Source organism: Schistocerca americana, chromosome 4 (genome assembly GCF_021461395.2).
Source record: "Schistocerca americana isolate TAMUIC-IGC-003095 chromosome 4, iqSchAmer2.1, whole genome shotgun sequence".
Taxonomy (NCBI): domain Eukaryota; kingdom Metazoa; phylum Arthropoda; class Insecta; order Orthoptera; family Acrididae; genus Schistocerca; species Schistocerca americana.
The window spans coordinates 134,653,027-134,674,112 of record NC_060122.1 but is presented as its reverse complement, the minus strand read 5'-3'; the positions used below and the strand labels follow the sequence as shown (position 1 = coordinate 134,674,112).

General features: G+C 44.2%; 1 protein-coding gene and 1 long non-coding RNA gene across 5 annotated transcripts in view; one reads left to right on the top strand and one right to left on the bottom strand.

Moving 5' to 3' along the window:
• The window catches only part of LOC124612387 (serine/arginine repetitive matrix protein 2-like), a 350,835-nt gene extending 334,836 nt beyond the window's left edge, over positions 1 to 15,999 (bottom strand). For 2 of the 4 annotated variants that reach the window (XR_006979538.1, XR_006979539.1), the window contains exon 1: positions 15,702 to 15,999. The gene's annotated coding sequence lies outside the window, so the exon portion shown is untranslated. The remainder of the gene's footprint in view (positions 1 to 15,701) is intronic. The other 2 variants (XR_006979537.1, XM_047140563.1) reach the window with 2 other exon arrangements.
• Positions 16,000 to 16,437: 438 nt separating this feature from the next.
• Positions 16,438 to 18,435, top strand: LOC124612591. The gene is made up of 2 exons (XR_006979549.1): positions 16,438 to 17,163; positions 17,471 to 18,435. It is a non-coding gene; the product is annotated as an uncharacterized LOC124612591 (long non-coding RNA).
• The last annotated feature ends 2,651 nt before the right edge of the window (positions 18,436 to 21,086 follow it).

Sequence of the window (21,086 nt, the reverse complement as noted above, 5' to 3'; positions counted from 1 at the left end):
CTAGCTAGAAGGAAGGTTCTTGTCCTTACCGGCCTTAGGTATGGGAATGACTGTGGCTTCATGCCAACTTCCGGGTAATGTGCCTTCTGCCCAGATGCGGTTGTATGTGTTAAGTAGAAAGTGCTTGCCCACAAGAGAAAGGTGCTGCAACGTCTGAATGTGGACAGCATCTGGCCCTAGGATGGAGGATTGGGATGAGCTGAGAGCATGATCTAGCTCCCTCCTAGTAAAGGCAGCATTGTAGCAATCACGATTCTGAGAAGAGAAGGGTATCGCCCGAGCCTCCTCCATTCGTTTCCGATGGAGGAAGGCAGGATGATAGTGGCAAGAGCTCGAAATTTCTGGAAAACGGGAGCCCAAGGTGTTGGAGATCACAATATGGTCCCCAATGCAATCATCTGCTACTGTCAGGCCAGAAATTGGGGAATGGATCTTGGTCCCAGAGAGCCATCGGAGGATGGCCCACATGACAGAGGACGTGGTAGACCTGTTAAAAGAGCTAGTGAATGAAATCCAGCTAACTTTTCTGCTATCCCGAAGAAACACGACAACATTTTGCATGCATCTGTTTGTAATGAATGCAGTTTGCCATCATAGGATGATGGTTAAAAACGTGGAGAGCATGTCTCCATGCACGAATTGTGTTGCGGCATGCCTCAGTCCACCAAAGGACTGCGACACGGTGTGGTAAAGAGGAAGTGGGTGGAATGGAATGTTCTGCAGTTGTAAGGATAATGTTTGTGAGGTATTCCACCTGGTCATCGCAACTGGGGAAATCTTGCTCTTCAAAGGGCGCCAGGGATGAGTAAGGCTGCCAGTCAGCCTTAGTAAGCTGCCATTTGGGTGTGCGCATAGTTGGGGTAGGAATCAGCAAACGGATAGCACATGGGAAATGGTTGCTTGAGTAGGTGTCAGAAACAACAGACCACTAGAGATGTAGGGCAAGCTGGGTAGTGCAGAACGATAGTTCCAAATGGGAATAGGTGTGCGAGGAGTCAGAAAGGAAAGTGGGTCCTCCAGTGTTAAGGCAGAAGAGGTTGAGTTGGTTAAGTAGATCAGCCAAGAGGGCACCTCTCTGACAGGTCCTGGGAAACCCCCAAAGGGAATGATGCGCATTAAAGTCACCGAGTAGCAAAAATGGAGGAGGTAGCTGCCCAATAAGCTGAAGGAAGTCTGCCCTGGTGACAGCTAATGACGGAGGGACATAAATGGTACGGAGGGAAAAAGTCAGGTGGGGAAGGAAAAGGCGAACTGCAACAGCCTGAAGATGGGTAGCCAGGGAGATGGGTTGACTATCAGCATCATGCCATAAGAATAGCATGACATCCGCATGAGATGGAACGCCGACCTCAGGGGGAAGGGCAAAACAAACCAGGAAGAAATGTGAAAGCTCAAAGCAGTCGTGAGGATGCAATTCGTTTCCTGAAGGCAGAGTACAAGGGGACACTGCAATGCTAAAAGTAGCCGTAAACCCTCTTTGTGGGACCGAAGGTTGTGAATGTTCCACTGGATGAGTTATGATGAGGAAGAGATGTAGGGAGTGTCACCTTGGCTGCTTTGGCTTGCATGTGCTGTCGGTCTGTGGAGTCCAATACTGAAAAACAGTTGGTGGTGCGCAACAGTGACACGGAGACCGGCCGGGCTAAGGTATCTCGTGGCAACACCGTCAAAAAGGATCTTCGAGTCAGCAAAGGAGAAGACCGTTTGCCTTTAGTGGACTTCTTCGAGCCTTTCCAGTTAGCAGAGGAAGACTCGGTGTTGTTTAGCTGGAGAGACATAGGAAGTCTTCACAGGAGTACTCCTTCTGTCCCTTCCAGCCTACCAGTTGTGTAACTGGTGGTTTTGCCCCTTGAGGCAAGAGTTTGATGGCTTGTTGCACAGCTGAATGGGGGGACGCTGATGCTACCTTGACGCTGGGCAATTTTACAACCTCAGAGCTGAATTTGAGGTTGTATGTCTACGTGGCCATGTCCTTCATGGAGTGAGGGATAACAAGAACAAAACTATAGGTGCCAGACAGGAGAACGCAGGGTTTGCAACTCGCCAATAACTTGCGAGTGATGGGCAAGGCACTTTTTCCTTTACCCGGATCTCTTGGACAGCCCACTCATCAAGATACACAGGACAATCCAGAGAGGAGGCAGCATGGCTGCCATTGCAGTTGATACAGCAGGGAGGAGGAGGCAAACAATCATCCTTGTGCGCAACCCTACCACAGGTTACAAATTTGCCTGGGTGTCGACAAGACATTCTAGGGTGGTTGAAACGATGACACTGGTAGCAGCACATCAGGTTCACAATGTACGGTCAAACTGTGATAATTTCATAGCCTGCTTTGATCTTGGACGGAAGCACCACTCTATCAAAGGTGAGAAAAAGAGTGTGGGTGGGCACTACGGAGGAATCTACCTTTTTCATCACACGATGGATGGCAATGACACCCTGATCAGAGGGGTAAGACTGGATTTCGGCCTCCATTACACCATCAAGCAGCCCAGTGTAGATAACACCAGGGGAAGAATTCAGTGTTCTATGGGCCTCGACATGAACAGGGTAGGCGTGGAGAAGCAAGGCGGCAAGCAGTTGTTGTGCTTGAAAACCAGAAGTAGTCTAAAAAACAAAGTGCCATTCCGTAAACGAGAGCAGGATTTCACAGGGCCAGCAATTGCATCAACACCTTTCTGAATAACAATAAACGGATTTACCATGGCAAAGGACTGATTGTCGTAAGTACACGAGACCACAAGTAAACATGGTGCAGCTGGCAGGGTCTTTGAATTGTTAGCCTCATTATGTTTACGTTTCGTAGATGTTGATTGGAAAGATGACTGGCTCATCACGAGAAAATCACCCATGATTGCCAGCATCTCCAATGGCGTGCTCCTTCCAACTGGGGGCCCCTTCACAAGGGGGCACACCCGCCTTAGGTTATTGTTCACACCTCCCAATCATCTGACAGAGGGACCAATCGGCAATTTGGGAAGGTTGCAGCTCAGGCAATCACCTGTCCCCGGGCCTGGCCTGTACCAGGGGGTACGTGTGAAACCTACCTGTCGACCCATTCACCTGTTACACATCAGACACGTGGGCCAGCCTTCAGGAGCGCACAGGGAGGAAGAAGAAAAAGGGGAACCTCAAATGCCAAAGTGGAGGAACAAGAGGAGAAGGGAAACAAAGAAAGTAAAAGGGAATGAAAAACAGTGGTGAGACTGTTGTGTCAGCAACAGACAATGCAGAACATTCCCAATAACACCCCAGACATGTTCTCCAAGGAAGGGGCAAAAAGAATAGCAAGAGGATAGACATGCAGCACAGAAGGGAAAAGATGCTGCAAAGGCTAGGGCCCCATGGCAGCCAAGCACGAACCCGCCGAAGAGTGGCGAGACCCTGGGGATGGTTATTCACTCCGTGTTGCAGCAGGCGAAGATACGACAATGACCTTAAGGTTTTTGCAACGGTTAATCTTGATTGTCAGCTGCATGAGGTGTCGTGCAACAAGATGTAAAACTTTCGGACTGAGAGGCTGTGGTCGATTTGTAAAACTACTACTTCCTGACATTTCATTGCAAACTGTGGGCAACATCTTCTGAGGTGAGTCAATGACTGGCTGCCAGGCCATGGAGGTCCCGTTTACATAGAGCGTATAGAGGGCACCACCATAAGTCACGTGGGGCAGACTGTAAGTCTATCTCTGACTAACGTCATTATTCTCGATTGAAGGTAATCGCTTGTCAAACCGTTGGTGCAAAGTCAAGCACCATATCTTGTCTAACTTAAAGCCTTCCTCTTTTCTATTAAAATTGTTGTGGTGTTTCTGAATATCTATAGCTTCCCTATACATATGGGCATAACAATTGCGATGTCCTGATTAGCACACTTGTCTCACTAAATTTTATTTCATGATCACCATCTTTAAAAAGTGTTCCGCTACAGCTGATTTGTCGGTATGTCCTAGTGGACACTTCCTTTTGTGTTTGATTAAGTGGGTATTAACACTTCTTTTCATTGTCCATTGTGAAATAACAATGAAAAGAAGTGTCGATACCCGCTTAACTGAACACAAAAGGAACTGTTGACTAGGACATACCGACAAATCAGCCGTAGCGGAACAGGTTTTTAAAGACGGTGATCATGGAATCAAATTTAGTGAGACAAGCATGATAGCCATGGCATTGCATTATTATGCACGTATGTATAGGGAAGCTACAGAGATTCAGAAATACCACAACAATTTTAACAGAAAAGAGGAACAGGGAGCAACATTTTACAAATGGTGACGGTTAAAGAGAGAGTGCACAATATGCAACCTAGTTAAAATGAGCTCCTTGCGGAGAGAGGGCCGAAAGGAGGTCGTCCAAGCCGCTGGAAAAGGCTTAATAGCCCAAGGCTTGTTCCCATGAAGAAGGGAGGACCAATAGTGATGCCAAAGTGAAACCGCTTACTGACAGACAGCAACACAGAGATGGTCAGAGGGAATACAAGAACTAGTGGTCTGATGTACGAGGACTGCAGCCTTAACAGCAGCATCAACAGCCTCGTTTCCTGTCAGACCGATGTGACCAGGAACCCACAGAAATGTCACAGCAGCTCCATCAAGAGTGAGCAAGTGACAGCTTTCCTGGACGTGTTGCACTAAGGGATGGATGGTATGCAGCGCACAGACACTTTGAAGGACACAGGGAGAATCTGAGCAGATGACACAATTGAAAAGCCTGTGTCACCGGAGTACTGTGTGGCCTGATACAGGGCGAAGAGCTCTGCTGTAAATACTGAGCAGTATTCCGGAAGCCAATACCAAAAAACAGCCCCAATGAGGAAGGCACACCCGAAACCATGGTCAGTCCGAGAGCCATCAGTGTACACAAAGATACTACCGTGAAATTCCACGGAAAGGTCGTGAAACTGAAGGTGATAGAGCGAGGCTGGAGTAGTGTCCGTAGGATGCGAATGATGGCCACAATGAACACAGGCCGTCATACGAGACTACACACCCACCGAGAAATATGCAGGGAGCATGAAGTTAAGTTGCCACAGCAAGAGCCAAAAGCGAACTCCAGGAGATAACAGAGAAGAGGGACGCGCCCCATACTGGCAATCAAAGGAGTCATTGAAGGAGGTATAGGATGGGTGGCCACGCTTGGCACACAAACAGCATGCATATCTGATGAGGAGAAGGCATGACGGTAGGACAGTGGTAGCTGGTTGGTTTGGTTTGGTTTGGTTTAAAAGAGGGGGGGCGGGGGGGAACTAAACTGCTGGGTCATCAGTCCCTTGTTCCAAATAAAACAATGTCACAAGGGTGAGAATAAAACAAGAGTGACTGACAACACAAAATGGAGAAAAAGGAAAAACGACAAAAATGACAGAAGGGCAATGAACACTTAAATGGACAAAAGGGGACAAGAAAACCACAGAAATGCACGAAACAGGTAGAAGGGGTTAAAACGACAAAACAGATTACCACACCTGGCTGAAAATGAGAATAAAAAGGAGAGCTAGCCGCTCTGCAACACATAAAAACCTCCACCCTAAGAGCACTGGGGTGGAGGACACGGAGGGTCAAAGGCCATGCGCTAACACTTAGATCAAGTGATAAACCCCACTCTCACGAATAAAATGTAAAACTAAATCAACCGATAAGGCATTGTCAGATAAAATTAGTGGCAACAAGTCCGGTAACCGAAGATTTTGTCGCAGGGCGATCAAAGTGGGACAGTGCACCAGAATATGGGCCATTGTGAACCGGGCGCTGCACCGACACCGAGGCGGCTCTTCACGGTGCAGGGGTCACCAGTGTGTCACCCAAGGGTGGCCAATGCAGAGATGGCGGAGAACCACAGAGTCCCTGTGAGAGGCCCGCATGGAGGACTGCCACACATTCCTAGTCTCCTTAATGGCATGCAGTTTGGTGTGTGTACTGAGACTATGCCATTCCGTCTCCCAAAAGAGAAAAACCTGGCGGCATAAAAACCAAGGCAGGTCAGTTGTGGGAATGCCGATCTCCATAAGCGGTTTCCGTGTAGCCTGTTTGGCCTGTCTGTCAGCAAGTTCGCTGACTGGGATTCCGACATGTCCTGGGGTTCGCACAAACACCACTGAATGACTGGACTGTTCCAGGGCATAGATGGACTCCTGGATGGTCGCTACCAAAGGATGACGAGGGTAGCACTGGTCAATAGCTTGTAGGCTGTTCATGGAGTCAGTACACAGAAGAAACGACTTCCCAGGGCATGAACAGATGTGCTCAAGAGCACGAGATATAGACACTAGCTCTGCAGTGAAAACACAGCAGTCATCGAGCAAGGAATGCTGTTCAATATGCCCTCCACGGACATATGCGAAGCCGACGTGACCATCAGCCATCGAGCTGTCGGTGTAAACCACTTCATGGCCTTGGTACAAGTCAAGAATCAAGAGGAAGTGACAGCGAAGAGCCATTGGGTGAATTGAGTCATTTGGGCCATGTGGAAGGTCCAGTTCAGATAGAAGGGATCGAACGCGAACTGCAATTGTGAGTCCTGACCTAGGCTGCTAATCCAGGAGATGAACCGCCATGGGTGGAAAAGGAGACGGTAATTCGGATGCGTAGGAGAACTACAAACATGTGCAACGTAATTGGCAAGCAGTTGCGCATACCTGACCTGCAATGGAGGGACTCCAGCCTCCGCCAGGATGCTGGTGACCGGACTCGTCCTAAAAGCTCCTGCTGCTATTTGAACACCACAGTGGTGCACTGGGTCGAGTAAAACGCAATGCTGAGGGTGCCGCCGAACCATAAACCAGCCTCCCATAGTCAAGGCACGATAGAACAAGGGCTCTGTAGAGCTGCAGCAGCATAGAGCGATCTACACCCCAGTTGGTGCTGCTCAGGCAGCGGAGGGCATAGAGGTGCTGCCAGCACTTCCGCTTAAGCTGAAGAAGGTGAGGAAGCCAAGTCAATCAGACGTCGAAAAGAATCGATTTGTATCCACTACAGAGAGGGGATCGGCAGTAAGGTAAAGTTCTGATTCCAGATGAACAGTACAATGCCGACACAACCTTGTGGCTGAAAACTGGAAGCCGTGGGCAAGAGCACATGACTGCCCCCTGTAGATGGCTCCCTGTAGGTGGTGCTCAGCAACACCACTACTGGTGGAGCAGAATGAAATGCAGAAGTCACCTACTTACAAAGAGGGTGAGACGGACGACCCTACAGCTGCTGCTATATCATTAATGGCCACTAAAAATAGAGATACACTCAATACAGAACCGTGCGGGCCCATTCTCCTGGATATGGGGGTACTATGGGAGGCACCAACTTGGAAATGGGAAAGTACGAAGTAACAGGAAATTCTAGACAAAAATCGGGAGCGGGCCTCGGAGACCTCACTCGTACAATGTGGCAAGGATATGATGTTGCCAATTGGTGTCATACCCTTTTCATAAATAAAAAAAGACGGCACAAGGTGCTGGTGTCTGGGAAAGGCTGTTCGGATGGCAGACTCGAGGGACACAAGATTATCAGTGGTAGAGCGACCGGCACAGAGCCAGTAGGCTATGTGACTCCAGGACCCAACCCAACCGCTGACACACCACACGTTCCAGTAGCTTACAAGGAACGTTGGTGAGGCTGAAGGGCCAATAGCTATCCAGATCAAGCGGGATCTTCCCAGGTTTGAGCATTGGTATGATGGTGCTCTCCCACCAGTGCAATGGAAAGACGCCATCACGCCAGATCTGGTTGAAGAACACAAGGGGATGTTGCTTATAGTCTGACGAGAGATGTTTAATCATCTGACTGTGGATCCGATCTGGCCCAGGAGCTGTGGCAGGGCAATGTGCAAGGGCACTGAGGAGCTCCCACTCTGTAAATGGGGCATTATAGGATTCACTGTGGTGTGCAGTGAACAAGAGGACTTTCCCTTCCATCCACCGTTTGAGAGTGCGAAAGGCTCGGGGGGGTAATTCTCCGACACAGAGACACGGGCATAGTGCTCAGCAAAGTGCTTGGCAATCGCGTTTGCGTCAGTAGATAATACGCCATTTATGTTAACACCAGAAACACCTGTTGGAGTCTGGCGCCCAAAAACTCGTTTGATCTTTGCCCAGACTTGGGAAGGTGACATATGGCACCCAACGGTCGAGAAGTATCTCTCCAAACACTCTTGTTTCTATCTTCTGATCAGCTGGCGAATGATAGCACGGAGGTGTTTAAAGACTATGAGGTGCTCTGGGGAAGGATGCTGCTTGTGCCGCTGTACAGCTTGCCGACACTCCTTAATTGCCTCGGCGACTTCTGGTGACCACCAAGGAACTGTCTTTCGCCGGGGGCACCCTAAAGAACGAGGGATCGCGTTTTCCGTTGCAGAAACGATCGCTGTAGTTACCTGCTCAACCAACTCATAGATGTTACCATGTGGGGGAGATTTAATGGTGACAGCAGAGGTGAAGCATCCCAGTGTGCCTTGTTTAAAGCCCATCTGGGCAGGCATCTGTGGGCCTGACGCCGGGGCAGTGACAGGAAGATGGGGAAGTGGTCACTACCACACAAGTCGTCAAGTGCTCTCCAGTGGATAGAGGGGAGAAGTCCAGGACTGCAAACCGAGGGTTCAATGGCAGAATATGTGCCATGTGCCACACTGAAATGTGTAGGGACACATGTATTTAAGAGGCAGAGCTCGAGTTGTGGCAGTAAATTTTCGACACCTCTGCCTCGGTCAGTAATCACAATGCCACCCCACAAGGGGTTATGAGTGTTAAAATCTCCCAAAAGTTGGAAAGGTTTAGAAAGTTGATCAATTAGGGCAGCCAACGCGTTCAGGAGTACTGCACCATGTGGAGGAAGATATATGTTGCAGACTGTTACTTCCTGTGTCGTCCTTGTCCTGACAGCCACAGCCACAAGAGGGGTTCAACGAGGCATAGGTTCACTGCATGCTGAATTCAGGATATAGACACAAATTCCATCTGACACACTATTATAGTCACTATGGTTCTTGTAATATCCGCTATAGCCATGGAGGGCTCGGTCCCCATTGCCAGGAACCAGTTTTCGTGGAGGGCAATGCAGTAAGCAGGTGTAAAGCTTAAGAGTTGCCATATCTCAGCCAGGTGGTGGAAAAAACCGCTGCAATTCCACTGGAGGATGATGTTATCGTGAGGCTGGGAAGGCATGAAGAGCGCAAGGAGGCAGGTTATGCCTCAGGGTCACCTGCTGCCACCAATTGAGTATTTGTAGCCATTTCTATGGTGGATGAGGCATCAGTGAGATCCAGGTCCACTGGGGACACTACGATCTCCACCGCATCCTCCGATGCAGAATTGGTAGGGACTGGTGGTGTTGGGGCCACCAGAGGGTCATTTTTCTTAGCAGACTTCTTTGTTTGCTTGCCCTCTCTCCTCTCTTTAGGGGCTTGCTGGGAGGGCTTCTCTGAAGTAGCTTCAGGCACAGAGGAAGACTGTGAAGTTCTTTGTCCAGCTGCTTTTGGCTCCTGGAGCCACTGGCAAGTGTCCGCCGTGGCATTAGTGGAGACCTAGGGAGAGAAGGTCCCAAGGGACCCCTTCCACACGAGAGGAGCCGATGTCCCCTGCATTTGGGGGTAGCCTTACTCCCAAAGTAGGTGCTTTGGGAACAACGGAGGAAGATTTGCCCCCTACCATCAAGGGGACAGATGTATTCTGGTGGCCCGGACGGCCCCCTATTTGTGGCACAGAGGAACCACTGGCACTTGGGATGGTGATGACGACGTAGCTGCAGCACATGTCAACATCAACCGAATGGGGTGTAATCTTTCAAATTAACATTTAGCCTCTGTGTAAGTCAAGCAGTCCAAGGTCCTGTACTCCATTATTCTCCACTCCTTTTGGTGTACTGAGCAGTCTGGCGAGCAGGGGGAGTGGTGCTCTCCACATCTGATGCAAGTGGAAGGAGGTGCACATGGAGTATCTGAGTGCAGTGGACATCCGCAGTCTCAACATGTGGTGTTGGAAGTGCAGTGGGAAGATGTGCCCGAATGTCCAGCACTTAAAGCACCACATAGGGGGAGGGACGTATGATTTAATGTCACAGCAGTAAACCATCACCTTGACCTTTTCAAGCAATTAATCAACCTCAAAGGCCAATATGAAGGCACCAGTAGCAACCCTGTTGCCTTTGGGTCCCCTGTAGACGCGCCGGATGAAATGAACACCCAACTGCTCTAAATTGGAGTAGAGCTCGTCGTCAGACTCCAAGAAGAGATTATGATGGAAAATGATCCCCTAGACCATGTTGAGGCTTTTATAGGAAGTGATGGAAACAGGAATATCACCCAGCTTGTCACAGGCGAGTAACACTCGGGACTGGGCTGGGGATGCTGTCAATCAAGACTGCACCATTCCGCATCTTTGACAGCGCTGTCACTTCTCCAAACTTATCCTCTCAAGGTGTTAAATGAAAAACTGAGACTTCGTAGGTAGAAAGGAGTCCCTGTCGGCTCGCCTACAGACTAAAAACATAGGCGAATATGGCTCTCTCCGTTCTGTACCCCTATGTTCTTCCCATGGTGTAGCGAGGGAGGGAAACGATACCTGTCAGCATTGTATTCGATCTTACCCTTCTTAGTGACTGCTGGCGCTGTACGGTCACCAGCAAGAGATGACTTAGTCTGCTTCATTGCGGGTCATCCGCCCTGATTCCACCAATTAGGGGCTCTTCCCATGGGCACCACCCAGCCACAGCAAAGGCCACCTGGCATGACGGCTGTTGCCAGGAGTCCTGATGGTCCAGGAAGACAGGCATCTACTCCTTGGCATACGTGGGGAGTTTACAGCTCAGGCATCAGCAGTGTGATCCCTGTGTTGTCAGGGGGCTACCACCAAATGGGTACATGAGGGCCCCACCACAACGGACTGGCCCCTGTGCTGGATATTGGGTGCAGAGAAATCCAATAACGTCATGGGGCCGCAAGAGGACAGGAGACAATGGAAGAAGATGACATACCCCAGAAAATGTCCCTGCCCAAATAGTTTAATCGCAGGTGGAGATGCAAAGCCATGACAAGGGATTCAAGAGATCGAATCTAAGGGCACTATGGATAATTTGTGCACCACGTACGGCATCCTTCCCCATATGGCCCGCACTTCTGTAGAATTTGGAAAAGTGGCAGGCCAAACCATAGAATTGGACCTGAACTCACACAGCTGAAATGTGAGACTTCTTTTAGTCGCCTCTTATGACAGGCAGGAATACCTAGGGCCTATTCTAACCCCTGGACCCGCAGAGGGTGACAGTGGTAGTTCAGCAGCTTCTGCGTACAGACTCTCAACCAGGCTAAATGGCATCAGAGGCCAAATGGATACCTTGATGGTGGATAGTATTGGGATAGCGTAAGGAGGACGGATGTGCAGATGTATAAACGAAACACCCATAGTCTAGTTTCGAACGGACATGAGACTGGCAGAAATGGAGGAGGCTGATTCGATCTGCACCCTAGGAAGTATCACTGAGGGCACGTAGGGCAGTGAGGGACTGCATACAGCGTGCTGCCATGTAAGACACATAGGAGGACCAAGAGTGTTTCCTATCGAGCATGAGCCCCAGGAATTTTGTAGTTTTAACAAACAGAAGAGCAACAGGCCCAAGATGCAAAGACAGTTGAAGAAACCAACTGCACCACCAGCAATTCATACAAACAGTTTTGTCAGTGGAAAAACGAAAGCCACTGTGGTGCTCTCCACATTCATGAGTAAAGACAATCGAGACATCGCTGAACAAGCAGCACAATGAGACAAGTCCCTGGAGAATGCAATGGATGGCAAAATCATCTACGAAAAGGAAGCCGGAGATGCCCGGTGGGAGACAAGCCATTATAGGGTTAATGGCAATAGCAAAGATGCTCAGGACAGAACTCTGAGGCACATCATTTTCCTGGATAAAGGTGTAAGCCAGAACAAACACGTATCTTGAAACCTTGGTCTTGTAGAAATTTCTGAAGGAAACAGGGCAAACAGTGTATTGTGTGGGCTGGAAGTAGAGGTGTCCTCTGAGTCTTTCATGATGGCATCCCCTCAACAAAATCTATTCCGTCTCCAAGCCACGTCATTTTGAATAAAACACTCGAGCTTTTGACAGCTCTCTGTGCTATCATTATCAGGAGTTGAAATCACTGACAGTCAAGAAGTTAATTTAATTAAAAAATTGTATAGCTGACGATAGATTATCTCTATTCTTAAAATGTGCTTCACAGATGCTGATTGACAGCCGTGAACAAAATTTTAAATCACAGACTGTTGACCCTGGCATGGTGTTCAGAGGGCCAGCCAGATTGATGCATGTGTGGAAGGCAAGTTGGGCAGCTCTGTCCCACTAAAGGACCAAGTGATGCCAAGAGTCAAGCCTACACCTTTGCTTTCGCTCAATGTTGAAGACCACCCCTCCCCATGCCTTATTAAGTGTGTACCCCTGGCCTGTGTTAGAACTGTTGCTATTTATTCTGATTTCATATTCTTATTTGATAACAGGATCCCAGTATGATGTTATCTGAGCCAAAACAACCATTTTTTTTTCTTTTGTTTTTCCCAAATTGTATTTTGTGCTCATTTTCTAGGCAATGTCCAACCACAACCGACTTCTACACAATGCTAGGCACCAGTATGAATTGTTTCACCTATGTAAACACAACATTCACAGGGAACACTATGCACATCAAGAACCCTAAGACCTATGTTGTCTTTAATGAGAGCATAACAAATCTCTTATCTTGGAGGCAGGCTGATACACTGATTTCAGTCCATGTCTCTGCACTATGTGCCCTATCTTGATCATATTTCCTCCATGACGTGGAAGGAATGCCGCCATGTTGGCCTCTTCTGCTGATTTACGAGGTGTCTTCTGACGGTGGCTCTTTAACACTTTAGCAATTTTTCCCCTTACTGTAATCATTTTCTCTGAACATATGCTTCAAACGCTGAAATTCAGACTCTAGATGGTCATGATCAGAAATAACTTTTGCCCTTTGTACTAATAAGTTGAGGACTGTTGTCTTGTGTACAGGGTTATGTAAACTGTTTGTGTTCAAGCAATGGTCAGTGTGCGTATATTCCCTGTACACTGAACAATGCACACTAACTGGTAGTTAAACACCAACAGTTTTCACCACCCTGCAGACAAGAAAGCAGTCCTCGACGTGTTAGCATAAGGGCAAAAATTATTTCTGGTGACTACCATCTAAAGTCTCAATTTCAGCATTTGAAGCAAGTGTTTAGAGAAAACGGTTACAGCAAGGGGGAAATTTGCTAAAACATGCAAGCGCCATCAGTGGAAGATGCCTCATAAATCAGTGGAAGAGGCCACACTGGCTTCATTCCTTCCATGCTGTGGAGCAACTACTAGCAAGACAGGGTGCGTGATGATGACATATGGACTGAGACCAGTGTTCCAGCCTGCCTCCTAGATAAGAGATATGTTATGCCCCATTAAAGACAACCTAGATCTCTGAGTTCCTGGCATGTATGGTGACCCCTGTGAATGTGGTAGTATTTACACAGGTCAAATCATTCGCACTGTTGCCAAGCATCATGCAAAGCATTCACGACGAGTCAAACAAAGGGTCAGCCATAGTTGAAAATTGCCTACAATATGGGCATAAAATACAGTTTGAAAAAGCGAGAGTTTTGCCTCGGCCAACATTATACTGGGATTCTGTTATCAAAGAAGTGCTGAAATTACAACAAACAGCAAAATTTTTAACAGAGACTGGGGGCACAGGGAGTGGAATCTGGACACTGAGTGAAAGCGAAGACATGGGCTTGGTGCTTGTGGGGACGTGGGAGCAGAAGTTTCAAATGTGACACTGGCTGCTCACTCCATGTGACGTCACATGGTCCAACGGCATGATGGAGCTGCTAGGATCTGATCAACTTGCTTTTAGCGTGTGCACCACACTGGCCCTCTCTGGAAAGTTCCAGATGCTCTCATTACACCTATATAAGTTGAACACTGTGCCAACTTAGTCAGCGATTTCGACTTCTGATGATGATGGCGGAGACTGCTGTCAAAAGCTTAAGTGCTTTATTTGAAATGATGTGGCTTGTGAACACAGAAGTTGTTTTTTTTATGAAAGTAGATGTGTCCACCATTTTGATGACTTCATGAGTCAAAGCAGTCGGGTGGAATCTGTTACTTCCATAGAGACCAAGGAAACACCAACAACTCTTGAAGACACTGAATGCCATATGACATGGGCATGCTCTGTGATAAAAATTCAAAGGCCTACTGCCTGTCCAGATTTGCTTGTTAACACGTTTCAGTGCTCAATGTGGACATTTTGAGCATCTGATATGACTGTCACAATAAACACATGAAATGGACTTAAGTGCATACATTATGTCAAAAGTCATCTTTGAATGCTCTTCGGAAGGCCACAGATATAGGCTAGATTCAGTTACATAAACAAAAAGAAACATTGGTATCACTAATTGGCAGCTCTAAACATTAAAAATCACGTTCATAGGTCTACACAAGTAAGTCTATCATTCACTACAACTCAACAAAAACTACGTATTGATACACTCACTCTTTTAGGATATGGTTTAGGTGCTTTTCTTAGCTGCTTGATGCTACAGAATCATTGATGTAGTTGGTGAAATAAGCTCAAAGGTAACTTAATTGAAAGAGTAGGGCCAAATGTTCCTGAGAAGCTATGATCCACTTACTATGCTGAGCGGTACATCACATGCCACAAATGTTCATTGCAGAGTACAGACTGCCACACAGCAATACTTTACTTCCAAAATATACTTCTCTGATTACCGTACACATTAAATCTTTCATTAAAGAGTCATAGCCTTTCATGTAATCAGAGATCTGTGGATACGAGGAAACAAAAATAATGTAAAGACTACAACAAAACTTTCTAATTGCTTATCTTTGTTTTTTAAGGACAGTGTACAGTTGATCGTGGAATAAACTTGATTGTTTACTACTGGCTTATGTTCCATTTTCACGGGTTAAGACACTGTGTTTCACAATGGATGCAAAAGGTATACCCAAAGCAAACAGCTTGCATTTGATATGTGCCTGCCATATAGGGAACTGGGGTTTCATTCCCAGCTGCAGGTGGCAGTCTGCTTCAGCTTTAGTAAAACTGAAGTAAACAGCATTCCCCAACCATTCCTTTTACAAACACAATCACAGAATAAATAATATATGGTTGCCTGTGTTCACATCATTTAATTCTGACAAAGTTTATTTTAAGTTCAAGATAATTCCAAACACAAACTACTAGTGTAAATGGACAGCTACTGCTAAATCTGAAGTGTGGAAATGTAATATTTCTTTAATTCAGTCAGTGTGTTCCAAATCAAGAACAACCATGAAAACTGAAAATGATGAACTCCAGGTTTCTTAACATTGATTTAAAACCAAGTGTAATTCAATTAACAGTAATTTCGTACTCTACCAAGCTGACAGTGCAACAACGGTAATTTCTTAAAAAATATAGTACCAATGAGGGAGTAAACGCTTCTATCACGCAATGATGCACCTTTACCTTCACTGGATATTATTCCTAGATACAATGTTAATAGACGAAAGAAGAAATGTTAGTTTTTTTTTAAATTTAATAACGGTAATTGGATATTAGGCAAACTAAAAAATACATTTAGACATAAAAAATGTGGTGCTGTAATGACCTACACTACTATTTCTCTTAAACATTACACCATTAACGTAACCTAGGTACCTTTAAAGCCAGAAGATTGCCATTAGAGAACATCTCTAGTAGTATCATCATCGAGTACTGCTCGACGTTTCCGAGATACATCCAAAACAAGTCTTACATAAAAACGGAGTTTGGTTTGTCGACCACATAAAATAACCTTGTTTAACACTTGTTCGTCCATAAACTTCTAACTAAAGCCACAAAATGCTTGCATTCACCAATGCTACGGAACTGTACACATAAAATATGCTCCAGATAATCACATAACGTTATCAGGCTAACAAAAGCCTAAATATTTAGTTAGGTACAATATTTCTTCCATTTTCCGATGTTTGCGTTCCATGAACTTCAAAGACATTACACGTTGAACATATTTTCGCCACAGAGTACATACAAAAATTGTCAGAACGAAGTTAAATTGCGTTTGCAGCAGTTCACGACAAGAACCATTACAAATTATCTATATAATAACATCTCCTTTCGATCACAATTAAATTGATTAAGAGTATAACAGATATTGTTGATGAATGAAGTAATCGTTGTATGCATGTCACTTGAGTTTAACGTGAAAGAGAAAATGTATCTACAATTCCCGCTCATACTTCTAATACTTCGCTGAGATAATTTTATTTCTTCTCTTTCTTTCACTCTTCAGCTATTGTGTTTGTCTTTCACTTGTAATTTGCTTGTAAGGTATGCATCTTTGGGTGAAGTACATTGTTTGTTATTGCATCTTCTTTAAGTACTTTGCCGCCGAGATATGACTGACGTATGACGTGACGTTTTCAAATTAAACGTGTGTAAAGGTTTATAATTTATTATATTCTGCTTCACTAAAAACCCTACATGAGGCTAGTGGTACAATGGGAAGTATCCTCCCATGCTATCTACATTGGTTTAAGAAGGGGGATGTAGACGTAGGTTGTAACTATTTAGGAGTAAAGTCAGTGTAGGGAGACACCTCACCGAGTGCAAACGGCCTTGTGTCGTCGACAGACACTCGAAAGAAAAGTTGCTGGTAATACAAATAAACACACACTGAAACACATATTTATTTGGAAAGCCAGCAAGTTTTCTTCCCCTACTGTGTGTGCCGGTCGACGACTAGGCGCTTCTTCTGTTCGGTGAGCAGTCTCTTGTACGTGTAAATATTTACGTTCTACCACAACTTTCGTTATCATACGGATGTGTACGTAGTTGTTTTACTAAAGACCCCATGACTTGAAGAAGCGCTTAAAGCACATTAATTGTATGGGATATTCCGTGTATGGTAGGGCACCCGATATTTAAAAGTTTAAAATTCGGTACTTTTTATTTATTTTTTTTTAAGATTGGACTTTTTAATGTATGGTAACAATAGTTTTTGGTCCATTATTGCTTTCCCTCCATAATTTGTAGCCATGTTTATTATTCCATATGTTTTGAATACGATGAGAGTGTGAATTATTGGAGATTTTGGACCTTCATTTGAACTAATTGGCAGGTAAGAATTAGCATATCATTATTTATATTACTGTTACATACTCTAATGTATTTCAAAAAGAGTATAAAACTGAAGTAAGTAAATTATAGGTTAGGATAAATAATATAATACAACAGCATGAACTTTCATGCAACATGAGTCACTTTCATGTAATTAAGTTTTTATACCATGAGGCATGTTAGAGATAACTTTATATTGTTCAGTAATTTATTTCTTTGTATGAATGTGTAACTAATACCACTACTAGAAATTTCCCAGTTTCAACCAATATTGTAAAAACAAAAAATTAAATGTGTATTATTTTAAGGTTAGAAGAAGATGACGTCCTCAGCAACAGCAGAGAGACAGAGCAGGAGGGAAAAGTTAAAAAGTGAACGAAAATATGAAGAATTTAAGAAGAAGCTTGAAAAAGTCAGCAGAAGCAAAAACAAAAGTTTTTACAATTGGGTCAACATGATCAACGACTGTTATTAGAAGAAAGAAGAGCTAAAGCTAGGGACAGAGTTAGAAAACATAAGATGCAAGATCAACAGCCTAGTAAATCAGGTTTGTCACTGTATAAGTCACATATTGCTCTGGTTAAAGCCATGGCTCGTGTGTTGCAGTTGTGTACATTAACAAGGCACTGTCTACTATACCTGAAAATGTGAAGGTAGTTTCAATATGGTCAGATGGACTTGTCTCACAATTTAAAAACAAATATATTAACACTGCTGTACCTCAGTTTCAATCATTACATGATGGTGGAAATCGATTGGACCGTATTCACCACATACCATGCTAAAGGAGCTGTATGTAGATGGAATTGGTGCAGTTGCAGAATAGCAAGTGTGGAATGCAGTAAAAAAAGCGAAAATTCATAGTTGATGCATCATCTACTCACGCAGCTGCAAGTACCACAACTATGCAGGTTTTTCCTATATCTCTTCATGAAATTCAAGGAATCAATGTGTAACTTAATCTGGCACAAATATTTTCTTCAGCACCATCAGTATCAAACATAAAAATCATTCACTGCTTTCACTTCAAGAAAGGAACACAAAAAATATCTGCTGTCACCAAAGAATTTCGCTGCTGCAGATACTGAAGAAACTATAGGAAGTGTGAAAATTTAAGACTGGTACAAAGTAGAATATGACAGTAAATTCAATGCTGCAAAAGTACGTGCAATTTTTGGAAATTCTTACCTAATCTGTACAATGGAGTGTGCTGGTAACATTGGAAATGGCCTGTAAAATGTATTGAAATTATAAAGAAAAGTAATCTGCTTGATGTTGCCAATGCAAGATAATATTTCCAGTTCTCTGACTCTTATAATTTTTCATAGTGAAATGTTAATGTTAAGTTTATCTTATTTGGCACATTATGTCATATTTTCATTTCCCTGCTTGCATGCAAAAAGTTTTTCCAACAATAAGTAGCATAACATGAGTCACGTAACATTGAGTCACACGCCTTTTTCAATATACTACAGTATTTCACATGGTATAAATATTTTTAGAAATCCGTAACTTTGCCATTTGAATGCAAACGTAATATGCATTTTCTGTGATAAAAACGAGATACCTACTCCTAATAGTTTGAGGACACTTTTGCTCTAATATGTACATTAGGAGTAGGATGTTGCAAATTTTGTAACATGAGTCACAACATAAATTACGTTCTTGTTCTTTAATTTTAATGCTCTTCCCTACTTAAATAACAATTCGAGATCTTTGCCTAAATAACACAATTTATGATGATGATTTACAAAAGAAAAAATGGTTTTATAGATTGTTAAAAAAATCAATCTAATAAAACACTGATTTCAAAATGTAACACGAGTCTCCATGGAATCTCCCAAGCATTTGAAAATAAGTAGTGTAAGTTAAGTATTGCTGTGTGTAACTGTTTGCAAAGTAAGATAATTACTTATATGTTACATTACCTAGAAAAATTGGAACCATGAAGAAAATTAACTGTGCCCCCCCCCCCCCCCCCCCCACCGCGGTGGTCTACAGTTTGAACCTGGGACCATATGGCCACTTAGTTGCCATTGCTCAAGTGAGGAAACTACTTGCTGTCTGCCTCTGCTAGTGTGGGCAGGCATTGCTATTGTGAGCTGTCTCATCCAAGCTGTACCTATATATGTAATAGAAAGATAATATAACTTTCAAATGGATTACTTAAGTTAAAATGACAAAATTAGAGGCAAATGTTACTTTTTTAAAGGTAGTAGAGTGAATATTTATTTTGACAATACTTTAGCAATGAGAGAAATTTTCAATGTATACCACTCTGACACAAAGGAGGAGGTTATGTAATGCTCTGTTTATGAACAGAGCAGTCATATTGGGTGGAAATCTCAAATTTTATGTTGTTCACACCAGTGTCATAGACACTGAGGAAAGTGCACAAGAAGAGTGAATATTGTTATTGAGATGCATTTGTAATTGAAATATTTCATGGTTATTTGGAGAGATGACATGTGGCCATTATGAGATTCATGATCTGGTTAGTGGCAGAGGTGATGGTGACTGACAGACACTGTGGAATCAGGCTTCATCACACCTACGAGAAACACGCTTGATCCAAGACATAAATACCAGATATCTAGCCATAAATTGCAATTAATTAAGATAAGCTGTGGTACAATGAAGTACATTATCTTACGAGGGCCAAAGCATTGCTCTTTTGATGTATTGAAATACTGAGAGTTGGTCTATATATATAGTCATACCTACTGTTCTACATCTAAAGAAGACATGGATCTGGCAAAGAGTCACTCATGTATGGCAGGTTGCGCTAAAATATAAGAGGCAGTCAAATGAAAATGAAGCAAATGGAAAAAATTAAGTAAACTGATTATTATTTCAAAGATAATTCCCATAACAGTTAATACATCACACTGTGAGGCAAGATAGTCAATGCCTTCATGGAAAAATGTTTTCAGTGTCTATGGAATCATGACTTGACCAGGCATGTACCTCTTTGTCCAAAGCAAATCAATACCCACAAATGTCTTTCTTCAGGGCTACAAAAATATGGAAGTTGCATGAGGAGAGATTGGGACTGTATGGAGGATGCGTAATGACCTCCCAGTGAAAATTTAGCAGCATACTCGAAAAACCTTTGGCAACATGTGGACCCACCCACCCTGGTGGTCTCCAGTTTGAACCTGCGACCATATGGCCACTTAGTTGCCATTACCCAAGTGGGGAAACTTCTTGCTGTCTGCCTCTGCTAGTGTGGGTAGGCATTGCTATTGTGAGCTGATTCATCCATGCTGTATCCATGGCTTGATTGTGTCCACTCCGGTGCATCCCCCAACCCATGAGGGCATGCCTAGTCTTCATGGCCAACAGCCCAGGCTGTCACATGTGCCCTACATCATCACCCCTGCTGAGTCACTGGCATCATCATTCTACTTGCTGCCAATGACAACAGTCTTCTTGCTAACAACAGCATATTTTGCTGGCTATGAACAGCTTACGCCTCAGGGGCTGCTAGTCCCTTAAAGCATCATAACTACTGTTGTAATTTGCTGATCAATAAATGAATGGTGTTGAGTGTGTGTTGTAAAATATTTCTGTTTTACTAGGAAATCAGCAAATGCTTTTTCTTGTAGTAGCAGAAACCATTTTTCAGAACAAAGCTTCTTGAACTCTTGTTAAATGCTTATGTTACAACTCAGCTAACAAATGAAAAGATTGATGTTCGTTTTTCGTGTGTCTACATGTGTATATTTTATTGATGTGATCTCTTTGAGACAGGATGCAAGTTTTTAACCTCTTGTTGCACTGGAAACTAATAATGTGATTAATTGCACATAGTCATGTTAATCATTTTTTATTTTGCTACATTCCTTATCTCTATGTTATGGAAGTAAGTTAATTTATGTTTTGAGAATTTTTCAGGAGCTGATTGGGAGCAGTTGAAAGCAG